Here is a 19,914-nt window from a genome sequence, read left to right on the forward strand (position 1 = left end):
GTGGTAACTGCTTTCCGAGCATACTAGTGAATATTTTGCTTAGAGGCACCATATACTATCAAGCATCATTTCCAGAAGGGACAAGGGCTTGCTGCTCCAAAATTAGGTCCAAGGTGACCAGAACTTCACCCAAGTCAAAGACAAATTTTCAAGAGGAGCTGTTAAGTGACTTCATTGCTCTGGAGGCTAGCACTTCCCCGGTACATTTGGAGCAGAGGAATACCGCAGTCCGGCGCATGCAAGCGACGCTCCTCCACCAAGCACTGCTCACTGTTTCCACCATACCATGAAGGACAGTGCAGACACCCAAACAAGTCCCAGCTAAGCTAATTCTGGAGCAGGAAGCCGCACAGCCATGCCAGGGCAGTGCTGCATTGGAGATAATTAGCTCTGCTCAGCACCAGTATTTATTAGGTTAGCTGCAGAGCTGTGCTACTACAGAAATGATGTTTTCAAGCAATGAGTGGAATCTGCCCGTGCCTGGTATATTTACAGTTCACCTACTGTGCAGTGAAGATGCACCTGTAGTATAACTTAGAGCCACCGAATTCTTATTTTAATCAAGCACTGCAAGAAAAGTGAGTGGTGTTCACTTGTCCCCGTACAATGACATGACAGGTTCATTCAGCTAAAATTCTCTTTTGGGTCTGGTAGCTGCTTCTGATGGAGCCAGAATAAGCTGCACCTTCCCTGGTGTCTGGTGTCACTGAGCTGCCACGGTATGAGTAAGAACCCCTCTGCTGTCAGGTAACCAGAGGTCTGGCATACTCCATCTACTTTCCTCACACTGCTTGCTTATGTATCTTTGATGACTGCAGTAGCTCTGTAAATCACCTAGAAATGCTTTCTGTGAGACCACTGCTACTGTGGAAAAACACAGTAGCTTTGATATGAAAAGTGCAGTCCCAAGCCTGACTTAATGTACGGCCAGTCTGGATACCTTAAACCATGTCCCCCAAAATGCTTGCCTCTGGCAGTACAGCAGCTCCCTTTCCCTCCAGAAAATGCTGTAATGCTTCTTGTTCTTCGTGAGTTTTGGTATCACAAATGATGTATTCCTGCAGGAAGGCAGCGAACCACCTGACCCTAGCTGGTCCCCTGCCCACTGCTCTCTTCAGACCTTGCATAACCTCCACTTACCTCTTCACTTGAATTATGCAAACTCTTGTTTTTAGGATATATCAGAGCATTGGACTGGAGCTAGGTCAGGTAGCTCTCAACCTCTGGCAGCGCATTAGCAGTGAACCCTCTGTTGAACATCATGCCTGGTATTTAGGGACATGATGTGCCCTTGCCTTCTGCTGCCTTCTCCACAGGTCTCTGTTGCCCTGCCCTCAGCAGCAGGAATATCCCTGCTCTGGCTGGGGAAGAAGATACCAAGGTGGAGGCTGCATACGGGAGCCCACATGACACCAGCCACATCCAATGAGGAGACCAAAGTCTGTCTCCCATGGATGCATAACCTCAGTTCAGTTCTTTGATCTCCCTAAGCTCACGGGTTAACTCCTTCGGCTCTCAGATAGTCTCAGTAAGCTTCAGAGAGACACTGGTTTCTACAGAGGATAACAACTCCCAGAGGATATGGTAAGTAGGTTGTCTTCTTCCCTCAGGCTGAGCTATTGTCTCACAGCAACAATACAAGCACAACATGCCCAGGTCACGCCAGCTGCTTTGCTCAGAGGAGTAACTAATACAAAGAGAAGGGAGACGTTTTAAATTAAGAAATGCTCTTGCCAGTCAGGGCTGTCTGCAGAGGCTGGTCTGCATCAGGCTTTGTATTTCAAACAAGAAAGTTAAACTGAAAGCCACTTGCAGCTATAGCTTTTTCTTCTTCCATGTTAAAGTTTATGTTGGATCCAAACAACAAATAAGCAAACAAGCAGGGAAAACCAAACCTCTCCTTGATTACCATGTTAGAATAATGCACAGAGTCCTGTTCACCTCATATGTGCACAGCACTGTCAGAACACAAGTCCTCCCTGTCTCCCCTCTGCCCGCACCGCTCTTGTGCCCAGCACAGAGCCACAGCCCCCGAAACCCACCCTGCCCAACGAGGAGCCAAGAGCCAGGCTGCAGGACAGCTCTGGAAACACAAATGATGAAGGAGGCCCCACCGGAGATAAAGGAGAGATGAGCAAAAGTATTTCTCTGGCTGATACCAGGTGTTACAACCATCACATGGACATTTCTGTATTTAAATGGTGTATTTTTCACTATGATTCCCTTTAGTGAACTATTATGGACTGACCTGCAACAATCTCAGCCATACCTGAATTTGAACCGAACAGAAGCTGCACTGGTTTAGTACTTTCTTTTAAATAACTTCAATAACACAAGGGCATTATCGAAGTGGGATCTGATTTGCATCTTGGTTCACTGCAAATAAAAATTTTCAGTATTATCTATTAGCAAGATCAAAATGCAAAGCAGCTCTGAATCATGGTCGCTATTGTCCTCATCTCACCCCTGTCTCCAGAACTGCAGAATCTGCCTCCGGTGTGCAACTGAACACACAGCGAACGCCTCACGGCACTTTGGCACAGCCCACGGCTTGTCTCGGGAGGAAGCTACGCTAAAGTGAACATGTCAGTCACTTGCTGAGCTGGAAGAGAGAATCCAAGCCAGATATGAAGCCAGGTTTGTACACACATGTACGAGCTGGCCTCGTTTTCCAAGGGGTTTGCAATTCTGAACATAAGAACAGCAGCAACAGTCAGCAAATACTCATCTCTGGAGTAAATTGGCTATTGCTTAGATATTAAAAACAAAAATCTGCAGCCTGTTCTGAGTCAGGTGGAAGAGCCAGGGAATCAAATACAGCAGTATCTTAAAGGGAGCTGTGATTCATGCCTGCATCACATACTGCCTGCAAAATCATGCCATAAACCCTACACAAAGGGATTTGGAGCATTCTGTCTCATTTCCATCTTCAACAGAGACAGAGAACAGCTCAGAAGCGAAGAGAGGCAGGGAGGAAAGTTAACCAGACTGCAACTGCTTCACAAAAGCAGCAGATAGCCCAGGACTCAAAATTCAAACCCAGAGAGGAACCTCTTTGCATTTACAGTTTGTAGTGTATCGGTTAAGAGCTTTTAATGCAGGTCCCTGACGAAGTGGAATTTGAAATTTTCCAGTTTTTATTCAAGCCTTCCCTGATTTCCTGGTTCGTTTAGCTCAGAGATCAAAGTGTCTGGTGAGATAGTTTAGATTCTGGGAGATACTCTGGGTCAGTTGTTGTGTTACTCACTTCATTTATCCATCTTTCACACAGAGGTAGAAGTGAAAGTCTCACTGGGACAGTGAGCCATGCCCTAACTTTCCAGAAAGGCAAGAAACTAAAAAGCTTCATTATATTGATATGCTTCTGGTAGGTCTAGGACGGAGGAGCAGATGGTATGATAGTAGCAGATTATGTCATCCTGGGAGTTTTCAGAGCAGGAGTTCCTGGGAACTCCTACCAGAAACATGGGTTTCCAGACAGGAGTGGCCTATCCATGTAACCACTAACTTCTACCATCAATTAATATCATACTATAACATTGAAGTTTTTATCACTAACTTTCGCTTTACCTCCCTACTTCAGACCATTATTTTCCATGGTGTATCACCACAATCTTTGCTGCGTAACTGTGCTGAGCTGCTTAACTAACCAGCTCCCTAGAGGCTAGAGGCAAGACCACCACCATCTCAGATATTACTTTCTCTGAGCAGCCAACACACTAAGCAATATTCCATTTATCACCCTAGTACAGACTGGATATTCCACTCCACCACATCCATCCGCTGCTGAACAGACGCTGACCCATCCTGTCTTACGATCTGTACGAACACATAGAAAAGAAATCCACTGGGAGTTGCTAAACAAATCTGGTTTCAGCAAATAGTTGCAAACTGAGTATTCAAAGGAAGTGTTGTAGATCCTTGCTGTACTCTTCTACTCTTCACTAGGTACCACACACAGTCATCGTCTGAGCCAGAATTACCAGGCTAGATCGGGGTTTTGTTCTGACCTAGCCTGATTGCTCTGATGTCTGTGCATGACCACACACACTACTTTGAAAAAGACAGCTTTACCAAGGATGGGTGCAGATGATGAACCATTAACTAACTTAACCGTATCTCCTCTCAAAATACCATCTGCATGTAATTCAGTAGGATTACTTCCTTTTCCCTGGCAAAGCTTTGTTTCTAGGAGCAAGAGAATAACAGTAAAGAGGGACCAGAGCTACAGACGATATTCTGACATTGCTAGAGAGGAAGGACCATGTTAAGGGACCAAAGGAAATGGCCAAATCACCTCACCCTCTGCAAGTCTTCAGATCATGGAGCACTCCTGGCAACACAGGTCCAATAACAGACTGTCTGTCCTACCACCTAGGCTTGATTTTAACCCTTTCCTCTTTGAGACCCAAGTCACACACCGTAACACCAAGCTCTCCTTTGTAGAGATGATGTCTCCTCTCTGTAGGATGGGGGAGCTTGCTCACCACATAAGCGACCCTTGGCTCAACAAATCCAAGTGGAAGACACCCAGGACTCCAGCTGCTAACTAGTGTGCTCCATGAAAGGAGTCAGACTGGCAAGAACCATCTCTTCACGCCTCTGCCTTTATTAGATACACTGTGTAAAATCTTTTCCCAGAGGCTTAGTCCTGGGCTTGGCAGTGCTTGGCCCCTGCGGTCAACTTACCTAGGCAGCCTCATGAAAACACGCAGAGGAGCGTGTGTACTAATAAATGCACGGATCTGTCATATCTCAAACACCAGGAAAATCCTCTGCTATGTTAAAGCTCAACACAAAAACCAGAATTAAAGACAACATCAGATTGATGCAGGAGACCAGCCAGGGAGCATAAAAAAAAAATCTCAGCATTATTTTCTGAGATGTGTTGATCCAGATGTGAAATGTGAGAGCACAAAAGATGAAGCTAGAGAACATCGCTTCAGAAAACCAGTGAGTGAAATCCCAGCCCTACATGGTCAAGTACAAAACACTCAGCAACTTCAGAAGAGTTTCAATTTCCCCCGATACGTTTTTCTAAACCAGGTTGCAGAATCTTGGGCCCACAGAGGTGGAAGGAGAGAGCCCAGAAGAGATCACAGACTTTATTCCCTGAGTAATGCTTGCAGTGGTGAGGGAAGCATTACCTCAACTACAGACATGCAGGACAGGGGGCTTCCCGCAGATCTTTGCCAAGGCGTATTGCAGCAGCGCTCACTTGTGTCCCACAGCCCCAGGCACGCACACACTTCTGCCCATGTGCCTCAGTCCTTCTGCTGTTCACCCTTCTGGCCTGGAGCTCTGGTAATAAAAACTCACTATCATGTGGAATGACATCAAATTATGCAGTATGGCTGCTATTAGTAAGTTTTCTTTAGCAATTGGACGAGACCCAAGCTCATTTCAGTGTGACCTGTGTCTCTTACACTCAGTTCTCCAGAGGTCCAAGGCTTGTATATTAACCAAGCCTGAAATGCTATTTTCCTAAAATACTGTGGATACAGATGAAGCAGGAAAGGATTTAAATGCATGTGGGCAGAACAGCAACAAAAAAAAGAAGCTTAACAGAGTATTGAGAAGTGATGACACAGACCTATCCTTGGTACTTCATACCTGCGAAAAGCTGTCTGGGTGGGTCCTTACTCCAGCACACGCAGAACTCTACTCTTCCTGGCTGGAGGATCATCTCCTACGCCAGGTCCTCTTCGCTGTTGGCAGAAGCTATCAATCTGCAAGTCACGGACCAGGGTGTGACAGACCATCAGGTCACTCCAAATCCAATTAGCCAAAAGCGCCTGCTTTAGTCAGGTGTGCTAACTTTCACTTAAAATGCCAGATAGTGTAAAAGAAACAAAATACTGCAGTAAGCAGGTTTCTGGTTGCAAACAGGCTCAGCCTCCAGTTGCAATAGGCAATAACTTGCAAGTCTCAAGAAAAACAGTTCCCACAGTGTGGGCATTGGCATGTTTGTTTGCAAATAACCCAACTGGCAGAGCTGATCAAAGCTTGAGGAACTCCAGGTTCCTTCCAGGAGAGCATAGAAGTACTGAGAAATCTGCAGCTTCAATGCAGCCAGAGAGCTTGATGTAGCTCTGATGAAGCAGGGTTATACAAGGACCCCACTCAAGCGCCCCACTTCAGGCTTGGACCGGGACAGGAGAACTGGCTGGAGAACAGACATCTGAGGAGCACAGTCTACAGAAAGAAGAAAAAGACAAGGCATCTCTTGGCATGCAACTGACTCCGTGCCGCTGCATTTTGAATGAAAGGAATGAAAGGAACTTCTGCTCCCCACCCTTCATGTTAATACACTCTTATAGACAGGGAATTTCCTGGGCAATGACAGCCCAAAATTTACAGCTTATACTGCTAAACATATTCCCTCATGCAAAGCCACAAATGCTAAGGAAGAGACACAAGGCAAGATGCTCAACTGAACCCTTGAGTGGAAGGACAGGCCAAACCTCTGTAGGACTGTGACAGCCAACTCCATCTCAGCAGCTCTTCTGTTTCAGCCAGGTTCTGCTCTGCAAAGGATCTTTTCCTCTCAAGTTGGGCTACATTCCTCATTCTTCAGCTGTCTCTTCAGGAGGAATTTCTTTGGAGGTTGCTGTGGCTTTTCAGACATTATAATATGCTTCTGCATTGCCTGATGAGCCAACACTAAAATCTTTGCAATCACGAAGCATAAAAAGCTTATTTCAGTGGCTTCTAAAATGCTGGATTAAAAACTGATGCTGCTGCTGAGGGAGAGAGGGAGAGTTGAAAATCTACTTATGCTTCAGTGTTGTGACGCAATGTGATTTTACTGGAAGAATAATAGGGCAGAAGAAAATATTAATCATGCTGCAGAACGGAGACAGGAAGCATTTCAGGAGTTGACTTTTTCTGAATATTTTATTTAAAAATCATAAACAAGATTTAGCTGTGAGGAAATGGCCTCAAGTTGCGCCAAGGGAGGTTTAGACTGGACATTAGGAGAAATTTCTTTACTGAAAGAGTGGTCAGGCCTTGGAACAGGCTGCCCAGGGAAGTGGTGGAGTCACCATCCCTGGAAGTATTTAAAAGATGTGCAGATGTGGCACTTGGGGACATGGTTTAGTGGGCATGGTGGTGTTGGGTTGACGGTTGGACTCGGTGATCTTAGAGGTCTTTTCCAACCTTAAGGATTCTATGATTCCATGATTCTATGAATGGGATACCTTCAGTGTTTCCACTTACAGCCTCATCCTACAAACCTATGTTTCAGAGCTTAAGTGGGAACCTGCCTTACCAATGGAGAGATAGGGCAACTAGCTGGCTAAATTAAGCACCTATTTTCTGTCCCTGCAGAATGAACATCCCTGTCTCTTCTCTCGGCAAGTTCACACAGAAGCCAGCGCAAGTTAATCCACCAGCCCAAGGGTTTGTCACACCAGTCATGACACCAATGGCCCAGCTTGGGTTTCTGTGTACACAACGTGGTATTTGTAGTAGATTAATTGTACCCTGTGAGAAGCAACGTGCCATTTTTCCAACCTCCATCTGCTTCCCTTAACCTCAGCCCTGACTGTGCCTGAAGGAGTCAGCTGGAGGGGCTGGAGTGGGATCAAACTGGGGCTGGGGGCATCAAACAGAAATCACTGCGGGGGGGTTGCCGGAGATGGGAGCAGCATGTGCCAGTGCTGACAGCCTGTCCCAGACAGTGGTCTCGTGAGCAGCCCTGCAGAAGGGCTATCCATGCTATTCACACCACTTCACACGCTGTATCTCCTTAGTTTTGAGAACTTTCATGTACAATCTTAATCTCAAGTATATGGAGCCAGAAGAAAAACCTGTCCATTTGTAGGACTACACTGCAGTGTATTTACTTAGGGAATGTGCCTGAGAAACTTTGATGTGTTATAAACTTAGCAAAGTGCCAATGCCTTTGCTTTAGATGCATTCACAATGACAAACTGAGATGTATTCAAAAAGAACAGCAGCAAAATGATCGGGGAAATGGCGAGACTGACTTACAAGAGAATTAATTCAGAAGAGTTAATAGCTTGGCAAAGCAATGACTACAGATGACAAATTTGCAAACATTTGAAGGGCTGACACGGATTATGGGAGAAGACTTCTTAAGAACGATAAGAAAGGATTCAAGTAGGAGTAACATAGCTTAAAAAGAACAGAGATTTTGGCTAAGTGTTTAGAAGTTTCCTGGCAGTAGGAAAGCACAAGAAAACATTTGTGTGACTGAAAGCCAGATATCAAGAAAGCCTTAGTGTGCCTGTGCAGGACAGGGCATTGAAGGGTCTGAAATGTTTTCCTCTGCTAATGTCTAGGAGGCAGTTAACATCCTCAGCTCAGCACATTTCAGACCCTGCGCGCCTGTGCGCATTGCGAGCCCCCAGCCCCGTCTTCAGAGCGTGTCAGGAAGGAGGGCTCCTGCCAAAGGGGATTCAGGGGACTTGAGGAAAAAAACCATAGGGAGATAAATCCCTACAGCCCCGTTCACCAGGAAGCATCTGAAGCACAGTGCAGATGCTTTGACTCTGGAACTACCTTGGTCCTGACATGCCTGGTAAAGTCAGCAGTGTGGCCTCAGGGCTCTGTGTGCTTCTCCTTGCAGGGAAGATGTAACTTATTACTGTGATAATTAATAAATAGGGCTGTTAAATGATTTCTCAGGTGTGGAGCAATGCCGTGGCTAGGCCATGCTCAGGCCAAGAAACGTTAACACCTCCTTCTCTGTGTTGGTAAGGAACCTTGCTGGCTTCTGTGGATCGCTACCAGTCTTTTTCTCCAAAGAGACTAGCCCTGTCCCAATGTCCAGCATTACAGAGGGAAAACAGACATTTAGTGCATGAGTCTGAAGATTGTTCCTACGCAGAGAAGGCAAGTACTGAGGTATACACTTCCTATAAATTTAAATATATACTCAAAGGTTTGTTTTGGGTTGTTTGGGGTTTTTTTTTATGGTCTCAGATCAGGTGATTCAACAAGACTCTGCTTCTCTACTTTGCAATTCTTCCTAGGATTTCAAAATACTTTACAAGCATTAAATTGTTAAGCCTCATAGCATTTGTGTGAAGCAGGAAGACATTCTTCATTTTAGAGGTAGGGGAAGAAGGTACCAGCATACAGCTTGTGCTATGACTATGAAGACACAGCAAATCAGGAGCAGAGATGAGCTCAATATCCTGGCTCGAAGGTTAACAATCCAACAACACTTCCACACTGCCCACCAATACAGGACTGTCATGAGGTTTGCTGAAGTGGAAAGGATTGAGGCTGATCCACCACAGCTCCTCTTCTGAAAAGGGATATCACAGTGGCTTCCTTTGCCAAAGACACTACAACCTACTGAAAAACTAGCATCCTACTTGACAAACAGAATTAGAGAAGAAAAATATGGAGGAGGTGTCGTGGTTTAACCTGGCAGGCAGCCAAATACCACGCAGCCCCTCACTCACTCCCCCTGCCCCCCCAGTGGGACGGGGAGAGAATCGGAAGGGTAAGAGTGAGAAAAACTTGTGGGTTGAGATAAAGACAGTTTAATAGAACAGAAAAGGGAGAATAATGATAATAAATAATGATAGAATATACAAAATGAGTGATGCACAATGCAATTGCTCACCACCCGCGCTGACCTATAACCAAGTAGCGATCGGTACTTCCTGGATCACGCCTACCCTTCATATACTGAGCATGACGTCACATGGTATGGAATACCCCATTGGCCAGCTGGGCTGGCTGTCCTGATTATGTTCCCTCCCATCTTGTGTACCTAGCTCAGTCAGTAGCCAGGGGAGCTGTCCTTGGACTAGGAGGGCACTTAGCAACAACTGAAAACATCAGTGTGTTATCAACATTCTCCTCATACTAAATCCAAAACACAGCACTAGGAAGAAATTTAACCCTATCCCAGCCGAAACCAGGACAGGAGGCTTTTTAAAAGTTTCTGTGATTTTTCAGCTTGAACTGTCTCCTGAGGAGTCCTAGCCTTAAAAGTCAAACCTCTTATTGACAACACTGTATTCATATTTGCATTACAACCCGATTCTTTAATGCTTTCACCAAGGCCAAGAGCCTCCTAGCTACACAAGGCAGGGACATCTACTCTCTTTATGCCAAGAAAGTATAAGAAACTAGTTAAAACAACTTTTGACTTCTGCCAAGTTCCTACATGGATAACTACTTGGAGAAGACTGAGGTAACAACAAAGTCATTGTAATTACAGCCATCACAAAGGGATAAGAAGTCCCTTTATGATGTCACAGAAGGACCAAGGACACCACAGGCAATGGAATAAATAGTCCTTTTGTTCCATCCCATTAATGCAGAGCACAATAACATATTGTTTTCAACCTGTTGTGCAGAGACCCAAGGGAGGCAGCAGACTACTTCAAAGGAATCTGCAAGCTGGCAGGCTTACATTTCTTAGACAAAAGCCGACATCTTCAGTAGAAAAAAAAAATTAAAACTGAGAGACACACAGGCTTTAAAGGAAAGAAAATTATTGCCCAAAAGAATGCAGGGAAAAAATCTTGGGTTCAAACAGGAGATGGAAGCATGTTCAAACAGCCATAGACAAACTGCTGATGGAGGACAATCCCATAGCTAGGATGTCAAACAAGGACTTGTGAGGTTCATATTCCCTGCTCTGCTAAGGACATACTACAGATTTACATCAGACCAGGTCAAAACTGAAATTTCATCAGGATGTTACTACATTCAAATTCAAAACTGCGATCCTCCAAATTCTTCTTCAAATTCCCATTTACCCTGAAGTGTTTAACACCATCAGTATTAGTGATCTGAATGCAAGACCTTCCCACTCTACTACAGCTAGAACAGGTGGGCTCCATACTCAGGCAATGAGAATTCCCAATAGAGATGGGGATCCCAGCTCTCCTTTCCAGCACTGATCGTTTGCTGCTGGAAGTCCATGGACATAGGCCTCGCCCTGGTGTTCTTAACGGCAGCAACAGCACCTCATAGCCAGGAGTTAAACCTACCCACAATGAATCTGGATCCCTACAGAAAATAAAAAAGAAAGTAACAGTCCCCAGATCTCCTCTCCATGCAAGTGCTATGTAAGGCCAAAACCCAGTCCAGCGCTTACATGCCATATAGGCATGTAAATTCTCACTCCCTGTCTCATTCCCACTCACTTGCCAAAAACAGTTGTGCCCGTCCTCTGAGCCAACAGCAGCAGCATCAGAAAAGAGCGAGGTGGGGTCTGTTTGCACCTAAGGAATCTGTACTCCGTGCTGGCTTTGGTGGCATGTGTTCAAAATATCTCACAGTGCCCATGATAGAAATTGGCCACGTGCCATTAACATTAGTTTGCTATTGGGAAAGGAAAAAAAAAAAAAAAAGAAATCAATATTTATCTCTAAGCTTCTGAGAAGGGAATCTATTCTCCGGCATGGATGGGGGAAACCCTTTCACAACGTGAGCTACTGAGATTTTTTTCCTGGAGAGTTTCCAGGGGCCATGCCTGGCTGGCAGTGTGCCTAACCAGCTTAGCTTAGAAAAATACTGGGAAATACAGATTCCCTCAGCTAGTAACTTGTTCTTTTTTCCCTACAGTGCTTTGTCCTGTCTTGGATAAAACTCTTCAAATACAGTGCCAATTCCACACAGTGTCTCATCTCTCTGCATTATCTTTTCCTACAAGAAAAGGGATATGAGTGTATTTTTGCCATAATCATAGACTCTCTCTACTGTTCCAGCACAATTACCAAAGAATCGCATTGCAGTGATGTCTCCAGATTAGAATTTAAGGGATAAAACAGAAAGTGAGAGACTTGAACACAGCAATGATAAAATACTGTTGTGCCATGAAGATTCAAATACACCTTCCCCCAAAAACGCAGTTTCTGCTGGTCTGAAGAAGACAATAAAAGAGTAGAGCAAGGATCATTTCCTTGAGAAGAGAACTGTCGGAAGAAGGGGTAGCTGTATAACCTATCTCCATGCCAAATTGGGTTGTTGGAATAATAATATTCTACAAAGCACAAAACTGATATAAAAATAGCAATCAGGGAAGTTCAGATAGGAATTCGTTTATAACCCATGACCCAAGAGCTTCTATGCTGAGTGATTTTAGCACTGTTTAAAATGACCAAAGATACTAACCATTAATAGTTTTGGAAATGAGTAATCATTTCTGATTGTCAGCATTTAGCTAGGGGATGCTGACAAACTCCTTTAAGGATACTTTGGGCCCCCCCCAGCCCCCCTCCATATGAAGATGCAACAGAATGATTAATATGTGCAGCATGCCATGACGGCTGGGAAAAAATTAAAAAGCTGTGGGAATATCTTAATGACTCTGATGTAATGTGCTCTACTCTGCTTTGTCTGGGGGCTACAGGGGATTTTATGATTTTTTTATTTTATTTTTTTTTCCCCCGAAGGATTCCCACTGTCTTTATTTAACGAGCAGCATTGGACATGCAGCTCTGAAATACCATTTAATAGCCATCCCTTGCTGAAAGGCAGAGATGACGGTTAGCAGCAGTGCCTGGCAACAAATCATCAGCATTTAGTACTATGAAGATACTGTTTTGGGTGAAAACCATTTCAGATGAAAATGTGGGTGTTTGCCCCTTCAAAGGGACAGTCTCTGTGCTTGCTTCTCCCAAGGGTCACGCACACCCTTGCACAGGGAGAGGCACAAACATGCCAGTGCAGCTTCTTTGGAAAACACAAAAATCTATCCTTTCTTACTTCTCCTTACCCCCGCCCCCCAAACCGCACAGCATGTACGAGGCCAGCGTCGCAATATCATTCGGGCTGCCCTAAATATTTCCCTCCTTCTGGGCACAGTAATAATTTTACACTTGTGCTAAAGCAAAACTTCTGTGCTAATCCACTGTGTGTTGCACACATCTAAAAACAGTCCTGAAATGACCTTAGTGATTCAGCCAACTGGTTTCTTCACGGGCATGCATCTTACAGTATCTCCACATCTGAAATGTACCCAGTGAGATCAGGGATTGAAGGGGAAGAGAGAAGATAAGGAAATACTTCAGTAAGATCAAGGAGGAGAATTTGCCTTATGCAGCAGGTTCCACTGGGAATATTTCTTCCCCTTCCTCCCCCCCAATTGTATTTATTTCTATAAAAATCCATTAGATGCTGCAACTGCATCTTGGCTCCTATTTATTTTAGTGAAAAGAGAAATGGTTGTATATTTGTACCACTGCATGCAAATGGTATTGTCTGCCAGATCCCTCAGAGACCCGCCAAAAAATTCTCCTGCATGCAGAGTAGACATCTAATCCAAACTGTGGCCAGGTTAATGTAGGAGAAAGAGGTAAGCACTGTAAATGCCTCATCTAGCTCACAACATCCTCTAATACCAAAGACATCTGCTCTCAGATTAAACTATCCCACTGGTTTAGCCCTTTTAAGAACATTCTAGATGCCCAGATATCTATTGTAGGAAAACAAGGCCTTATTCAGCCCTAGCTGACAATGGCCCACCACCTTTCTCAAAAGCAGATTGTAACTCATTTCTAGGAGTGAAGAAGCACACTCCAAGCACACTCCCATTTTGATTAGTACCAAAAATAAGAGCCTGTGCTCTTAATAATAGGACACTAAACACATAAGTCATATTCCATACTCACCCAAAAATGCTTCCCAGAGAACCAGAGACCTAGAAAAATTACCACACACTTTCCAAAATGATCCATAGGGCAGGAGAACAAGAGCAGAACTCCATACAATCAGGCCCAGCTTAGATATGGACACGACTCCCACAAGAGATGAAGGGTATTGTACAACAGATGTGGATCTCAGTTCTCCCGAGCTGCTTTTCTTTAAGTTCACTCATGCAAGCTAGGGAATACAAATGGTCATAAATCTATAAATTCAGCTAATTATCCTGCAGACCAAGAGAAAACAAAGATTTCTATTCCTATATAACAGGGAAGTATCTAGGCACTCCAGCAATGAAAGTCATGCATTTGATGCATCATGCAAGTGATGAATGGATAGGTCTGAGACCATTCAGTTCCCACTCCATATATCTGCCTTCTCATGAGTTAGATGGATGCATGCAAGAGGTAAACAGATTCATCAAACAAATAAGATCAGCGTCCCAGCCTACAGTATATTTCATCTTCTGTGAAACTTTCGTTTGCTCTATGAAGTATGAGTTTGGTAGCATTTATATAATTCATTTTGCTGTGCTTCCCTTTAACACCCCAAAAATCTTGCTTAGCCTTTCTTACTGGAAGAGACCAAAAAGAGATTAAAAAAATGAGTCAGTATAAAACTTCACAGAGGAAACAAAGTTGTATTTGACTAGACATTATGACCAAAGGAATGTTTGCATCAGTGGGAGATCTCATCTTGGAAAGGGTTAGGGTCACCAGATGGAGTTAAAAAAACAATTGCTGTTTGCATGCATCCTATCAGATCTAGATAAAAAGTAGCTCATAACCTGTCTGGAGCCAGAACTCTCTCTCTTGTTCCCATTTACACAGTGTCTTCATGAAATACGGTAGAATCCCAAGTCATGGCTGGGGCTCATAACTGGTATCACAAATAATGCATTAACAGCAAGACAAGGCAGACACCAGCATGCTGTAAGCAGGAGAGTGTTACCTCTTTCCACAGGAGAACATAGGTAAAACCTGCACAAGCTATGTATTTGCTCGTGCATCACATGTACAAACATAAATACAGTCTGTACGTATACAATGAAGTCTTAGAGAACAGCAGCGTTTTAACTCTCTGGTTTACCTGAGGTGTCCTGCTAGCGATAAGCAAACATGCCCGAGTGTGTACAAGGCCAAGCATGGATAGATTGACAATCAGCCTCCTTTCACATACACTATTTTAGTAATCAAGCCTAGAAACAGGCCCAGTGTTGCAACAAAGGTGCAGCACTATAGATTTGTCCTTGGCAAGTCTCCTTACGGGAACAATTTTCTCCTAACCATCCTCCTCCAGAACATGGTCGCTTCTGGAGTGCTGCTGAATCCCTAGAAATGCCTATGCTTTCTGTGGCAATAGTTAGCCTGCTCAGAGGACAGCCTCCTTCAGCAAGTAAATTACAAAAAGAGGCAAATTTCTTAACTCTTTCCCAGCTTACTTTATCCTCAAGGTGTATTTGTACGTTGTGAACCATGAGAGTAAGTACACAGCTTGGTTTGCTACCCTGCAGCAGCAGCAACTTCCAAGTGACCAAGCATGAAAACAGTGCTGGATATATAAATACTAGCCACCAATGCATCTTCTTCCCCTCTCTTTGTGAAAAACCACCACACACTGTGACATGAGCTTCATTTCTATTTTGTGTAATCTTGTAGGCGTGGTTGCTACCTCACTTGAATGCTAATACCATTGGGGTTTGGGCACCCGGGTTGCAAATACCTTCTTTGCTTTCCCTTCCAACTCCTCCCCAGCAAGGCACAGGCTCTTTTTCGTCTGTGTGATCAGATGGCGATACACAACGGATGTGAGCAAAACCAGCCTGATGCTGAATCGCTGTGTTGGTGCCAGTTCTAAAGAAAAACACTCCCTCCGAAAGAAAGAATACCGACTGGGTTCAGCAGAGAGATGGAACAGAGAATAACATGCTTCACGTCACAAGTGATCCTTTGGAAGATGGTTGAAGTAAACAGGAATTAGTCTTGAGTTTTAAAGCCTTAAAAGCACCCAAGCTTTTGGAAGCACCCAGACGCCTCTTTTCTTTGGAGTGTGGAAGTGCTTGGCATTGTAGCACTCAAAGCTTAGTTCAAGGGCATTCGCATAAAAGATTTAGACAACACGAACCCAGAAATTAGGGGTGGGAAAACCCCAAGGTATCCAGCAGAGAGCACTGCAGACAGAGAGCTCTCCTACTGATCATTCCTCATCCAAATTGTCTCAGGACCCTGTGCTTTCAAAAGCAGATGAAAACATTGTCACTTTTAGCTTCTAGATAGACCTAAAAAAAAAGATAAGGATAGCCTCTCCAGTAACATTTAGCTATTTCTTCAATCCTTCCTCCAACATGTCAGAGAAGAAAAGTTTGTAGGGCCAAATGATAGCAAAGCTGTAAAAGGAGAACTCAGACCTGACACGGCTGTTGCAGAGAAAATAAATTAAATTTTTGCATCAGAGCTTTCTTGTTTCTACCAAAAGAAAACTGGTGAGATTCCCATGCCTGAACCTCCCACTTTTATTTTTGTAGAAGAAGTAGGAAGAGTGAGGAAATCGGAAGAGGCTGTGTTTAAAGTTGGCATGGATGAGTGTATGATACAGACAGACAGAATTGGCCCTGGAGGATCCCAGGGGCAGAACAATGCTTACCCACGAGTACCAGAGGAACCGCAGGGACAGAATAGCTGAATTACTAATGATCAGGGGCAGCCTCTCACGTAAAATGTCTCTGGGACCCGAGCACCAGAAGGTAGCAACTGTAATGCTATTCTTAAAACAGAGGTCCCCATAAGAGCCAGGGAAATTACGAGTCTGCAAGCCTGGCATCTAGACTGGATTAATTAGTAGAAGTCATAACAAAAGACAGCATTAACAGATGATAAATATGATCTTTTGGATAAGGGTCAACATGACTTCTGCGAGGGGAGGTTCTGTGACACCCACCTCTTGGTATTCTTTGGAGAAATCACTGATCTCATTGACATAGTTAACTCATTTCAAAAATGTTTTTGATTACATTCTTCGGAAAATGTCTTTAAGGATGTAACTAGTAATGAGACAAAGAGATATGGTGGGGTTCTGCAGGTGGCATGAAAAAGTAGACAGGAATTGACTATTCTGTCAGATATAAAACCTATCAAGAGGAAGCCATTTTAAAAAAAAAAAAAAAAAACAAAAAAGAAAAAAAAGGGACTTTTCTTTTCACCACTACGTAGTAGACCTGCAAACTCCCTGGCAAGGGATGTTGATACAAAGGGTTACATTTGTTCAAGAGAACTGAATGGAAGAAAGAGCCATCGAGGATTAGTAAAGAAACAGAGGTTAAGCTCAGAGAAGCCCCAGAGCTGAAAATGTTTGGAAGCTGTGAAAGTGTTAGAAGGAGATGTCATACATGCTCCTGCTGCTGTCTCCAACTGCGGCCGTAAGCAGGCTCTGAGGGAAGAATAATAATATTGGACTAGATGGACCCTTGGTCTGAGCCAGTTTGGCCATTCTTACGTTCGTGTGTTCTTCTGTGTGAAGAAGAATGAAAACATTGAAAGGAAGCCTTGGAAATGAGTTCTCCTATCATAACACAGTGATTTAAAAAAAAAAAAAAAAAGAAAAAAAAGAAAAGAAAGTAACAGAGAGGTTTTATTTCCCAGAAGAGAGGGAAAGATAAAAAGAGGACCTTTTTCAAACACCCGTCTGAAAGACTCTGGGCAAGCCTTATGAACCACTGGAAGAGAATCTGCCTCACGCTTTCATAGTCAGGATACAGGATACAGTTTAAGCAAAGGTTTTGAGATTACATTGTAATTGCCCAATTAGCTCTTGCATGCAGAAGGGATTCTCTTGCATTTATCCATATCCAGCAGGGCAGAAATCTGAAGCTTTCTGCCCACTGTGGATTTGCTCTTCCAATTCATTAGGATTAATTTCTTCACCACCCACACAATTCTCTGAATCTCTTCCTCCCCTCCCTGCCCTGTTGCCACCTGTCGAAGTTATAAAGATGATTGGTGCTTCTTAAAAGCAGCACAGAGCATCTTTATCCATCTATTTACTGACAGATGCTTTTCCCCCCCTCCTTTGCGAGGCTAGTTCTTTCCAAAAGCCTGCAGTCTGTCAAGCTGTCCCCAGAGCACATACGTGCATGCAGTGTTTAACCACATCACCTCCCGTAACCCTAGCATGTAATGTAACTCTGGTCCTATCCCCCCAAAATCCTAGGTAGCCTTTTATTTTGACAAGTCCCAAGTGAAACACAAGAAGATATTCAAATCTATTGGCCATCAAATTAAATGATAACCTGTGTAAACTGGCCAGCATAAAGACTTCAGGCTGGCCCAGAGCAATCGTTTTTATTTCTAAAGCAGAGAATAAATTTTGGTAGATTAACATGCATGCAATCATGTTGTTGAGTCATTGGGCAGAACTAGGACTGACTCTTTCTCCTTACCTCTTCCTATCTCAGTCCAAGGTTTGTACAGAGTCATGGGAAACAAGGCGGACATTAATCTTTCATGTTCTGGCTCATCTACCCCTGTTTACTAAGTGACACCTTTTCAGAAAGCCTCTTGAATTATATTAGCAGAGCTGCTCTGTAAATTAATTGGTTTGGAAAGAACCATCTCTGATCCTGTTGGCATCACAGTACGACATGAAATCCTAGGAGTTTTCTTTCAAATTAGAAATCGTGGTAGCAACAGAAAGCCTGCACTTTCATTTTAAAAAGACTGAGTGCTGGAAGAGTGCTTCTGACCCACAGTTCCCTCCAGTGCTGGAAGCTATCTGAACTCCATCAAAGGAGAGCAGAGGTAAACTGGGCAGCCTTAATAAAATGCTTTCCTTTGAAACATCTATCACAGTCCTTAAAAAGAAATCAGAGCATTTTCAGCAGCCACAGCTGGTGGAAGAAGAGGAAGAACAGTCTCACAAACATAACTCCACATCAAAACCCAAGAGACGGCACAGCAACAAGGCACCTAATCATAGAATATCTCAGGTTGGAAGGGACCTGTAAGGATCATCAAATCCAACTCCCTGCTCCTCGCAGGACTACCTAAAACTGAACTATAATGACCAAGCGCTTCATCCAGACACTCCTTGAACTCTGACAGGCTTGGTGCCACGACCGCTTCCCTGGGGAGCCTGTTCCAGTGACCGAGCACCCTCTCAGTGAAGAACCTTTTCCTAATGTCCAATCTGAACTTCTCCTGACACAGCTTCATTCCATTTTCTCCTGTCCTAGAATCAGACGAGTCAGCCTCTCTGCATGCCAGCGCCTCAGCTGCAGAGTGGGAATAACAGCCTTTTCCTTCTCCAGAGAAATACTGGGAAGTCCACTAGAGAAGACTGAGAAAGGAGCACGCGCTGGAGTGGAGAAGGCTAGGCAGATCGCTTGGGTACCCTCCTGTTCCAGCACCTGCAACGGCAGCACAACATGGAGATACTCACATTCGCTTTAAACTGGCAAGAACCACCAGCAGGCTCCGGAGCACAGGACTGCTCCGTGGGAGCTAACGTATCCTGGCAAGGAGCACGGCACACAGCCCCCTCGTGCTGCGTTGTTTTCTTACCCACTGTTTCTGCATCCTCAGTCCCTTGAACAATACCCACCATCCGCCGTCACCTCGAGTTGCTTGGGCTTTCCTGACAGAATTGAATGAATAGCAAATTGAGTGCTGTCTTTCCCTCCCACTTACTTCACTCTCCCCTTGCTTTTGTGCGTGCTGAAGTAAAAAGCTTCCTCTGAATCAGATTTCAGCTGTCACAAAGCCAGCAGTTTTCTCCTAGGAAGTCTGGGTGCTAATGACAGGAATAGCAGCTGCCTCTAAATACTTCATCTGCTTCACGGTCAAAGGGCAGTAAAAGCCAGGGCCAGGAGCAGATGTGGGGGCTGGCTGATTGCAGAACCTCCCCCCCCTCCCCAGGCAGGCTCTGGTGGGGAAGGGAGGGGGACCACCACCTCCTGATTGACAGCCGCCGAGGCAGCAGGAGTGAGGCTGCAACAGGGCATGCGCTCAGCTGGGCGCAGGTCAGGCAGGTGCTGCCAGCAGGATGCAGGGCTGCTGCCCCTCAGCCCACCGCCCAGAACCCCTGCTGCTGCCTCCCATTCCGATGGGAGTCATCAACCCAGGCAGTTACATCTCAGATGTCAAAAAGTGGTTAGGGCTTTAACCTCCCAAGCATCTCCTCCCACCCCAAGAAGAATGCTCCTTCTCTTCTTACAGATGAGACAACCCAAGGCAAAGAGATCGCAGTGACTTGCTAGAAGTGCGACTGAGGTGGGAACGA

The 19,914-nt window shown here is 44.6% G+C and overlaps 1 protein-coding gene across 1 annotated transcript in view; it reads right to left on the minus strand.

Annotated features, from left to right (window-relative positions):
* The window catches only part of LOC142083006 (deubiquitinase DESI2-like), a 57,143-nt gene that overhangs the window by 22,220 nt on the left and 15,009 nt on the right, over nt 1–19,914 (minus strand). The window lies entirely within an intron of this gene.

The sequence above is a fragment of the Calonectris borealis genome, chromosome 5, assembly GCF_964195595.1.
Source record: "Calonectris borealis chromosome 5, bCalBor7.hap1.2, whole genome shotgun sequence".
NCBI lineage: Eukaryota > Metazoa > Chordata > Aves > Procellariiformes > Procellariidae > Calonectris > Calonectris borealis.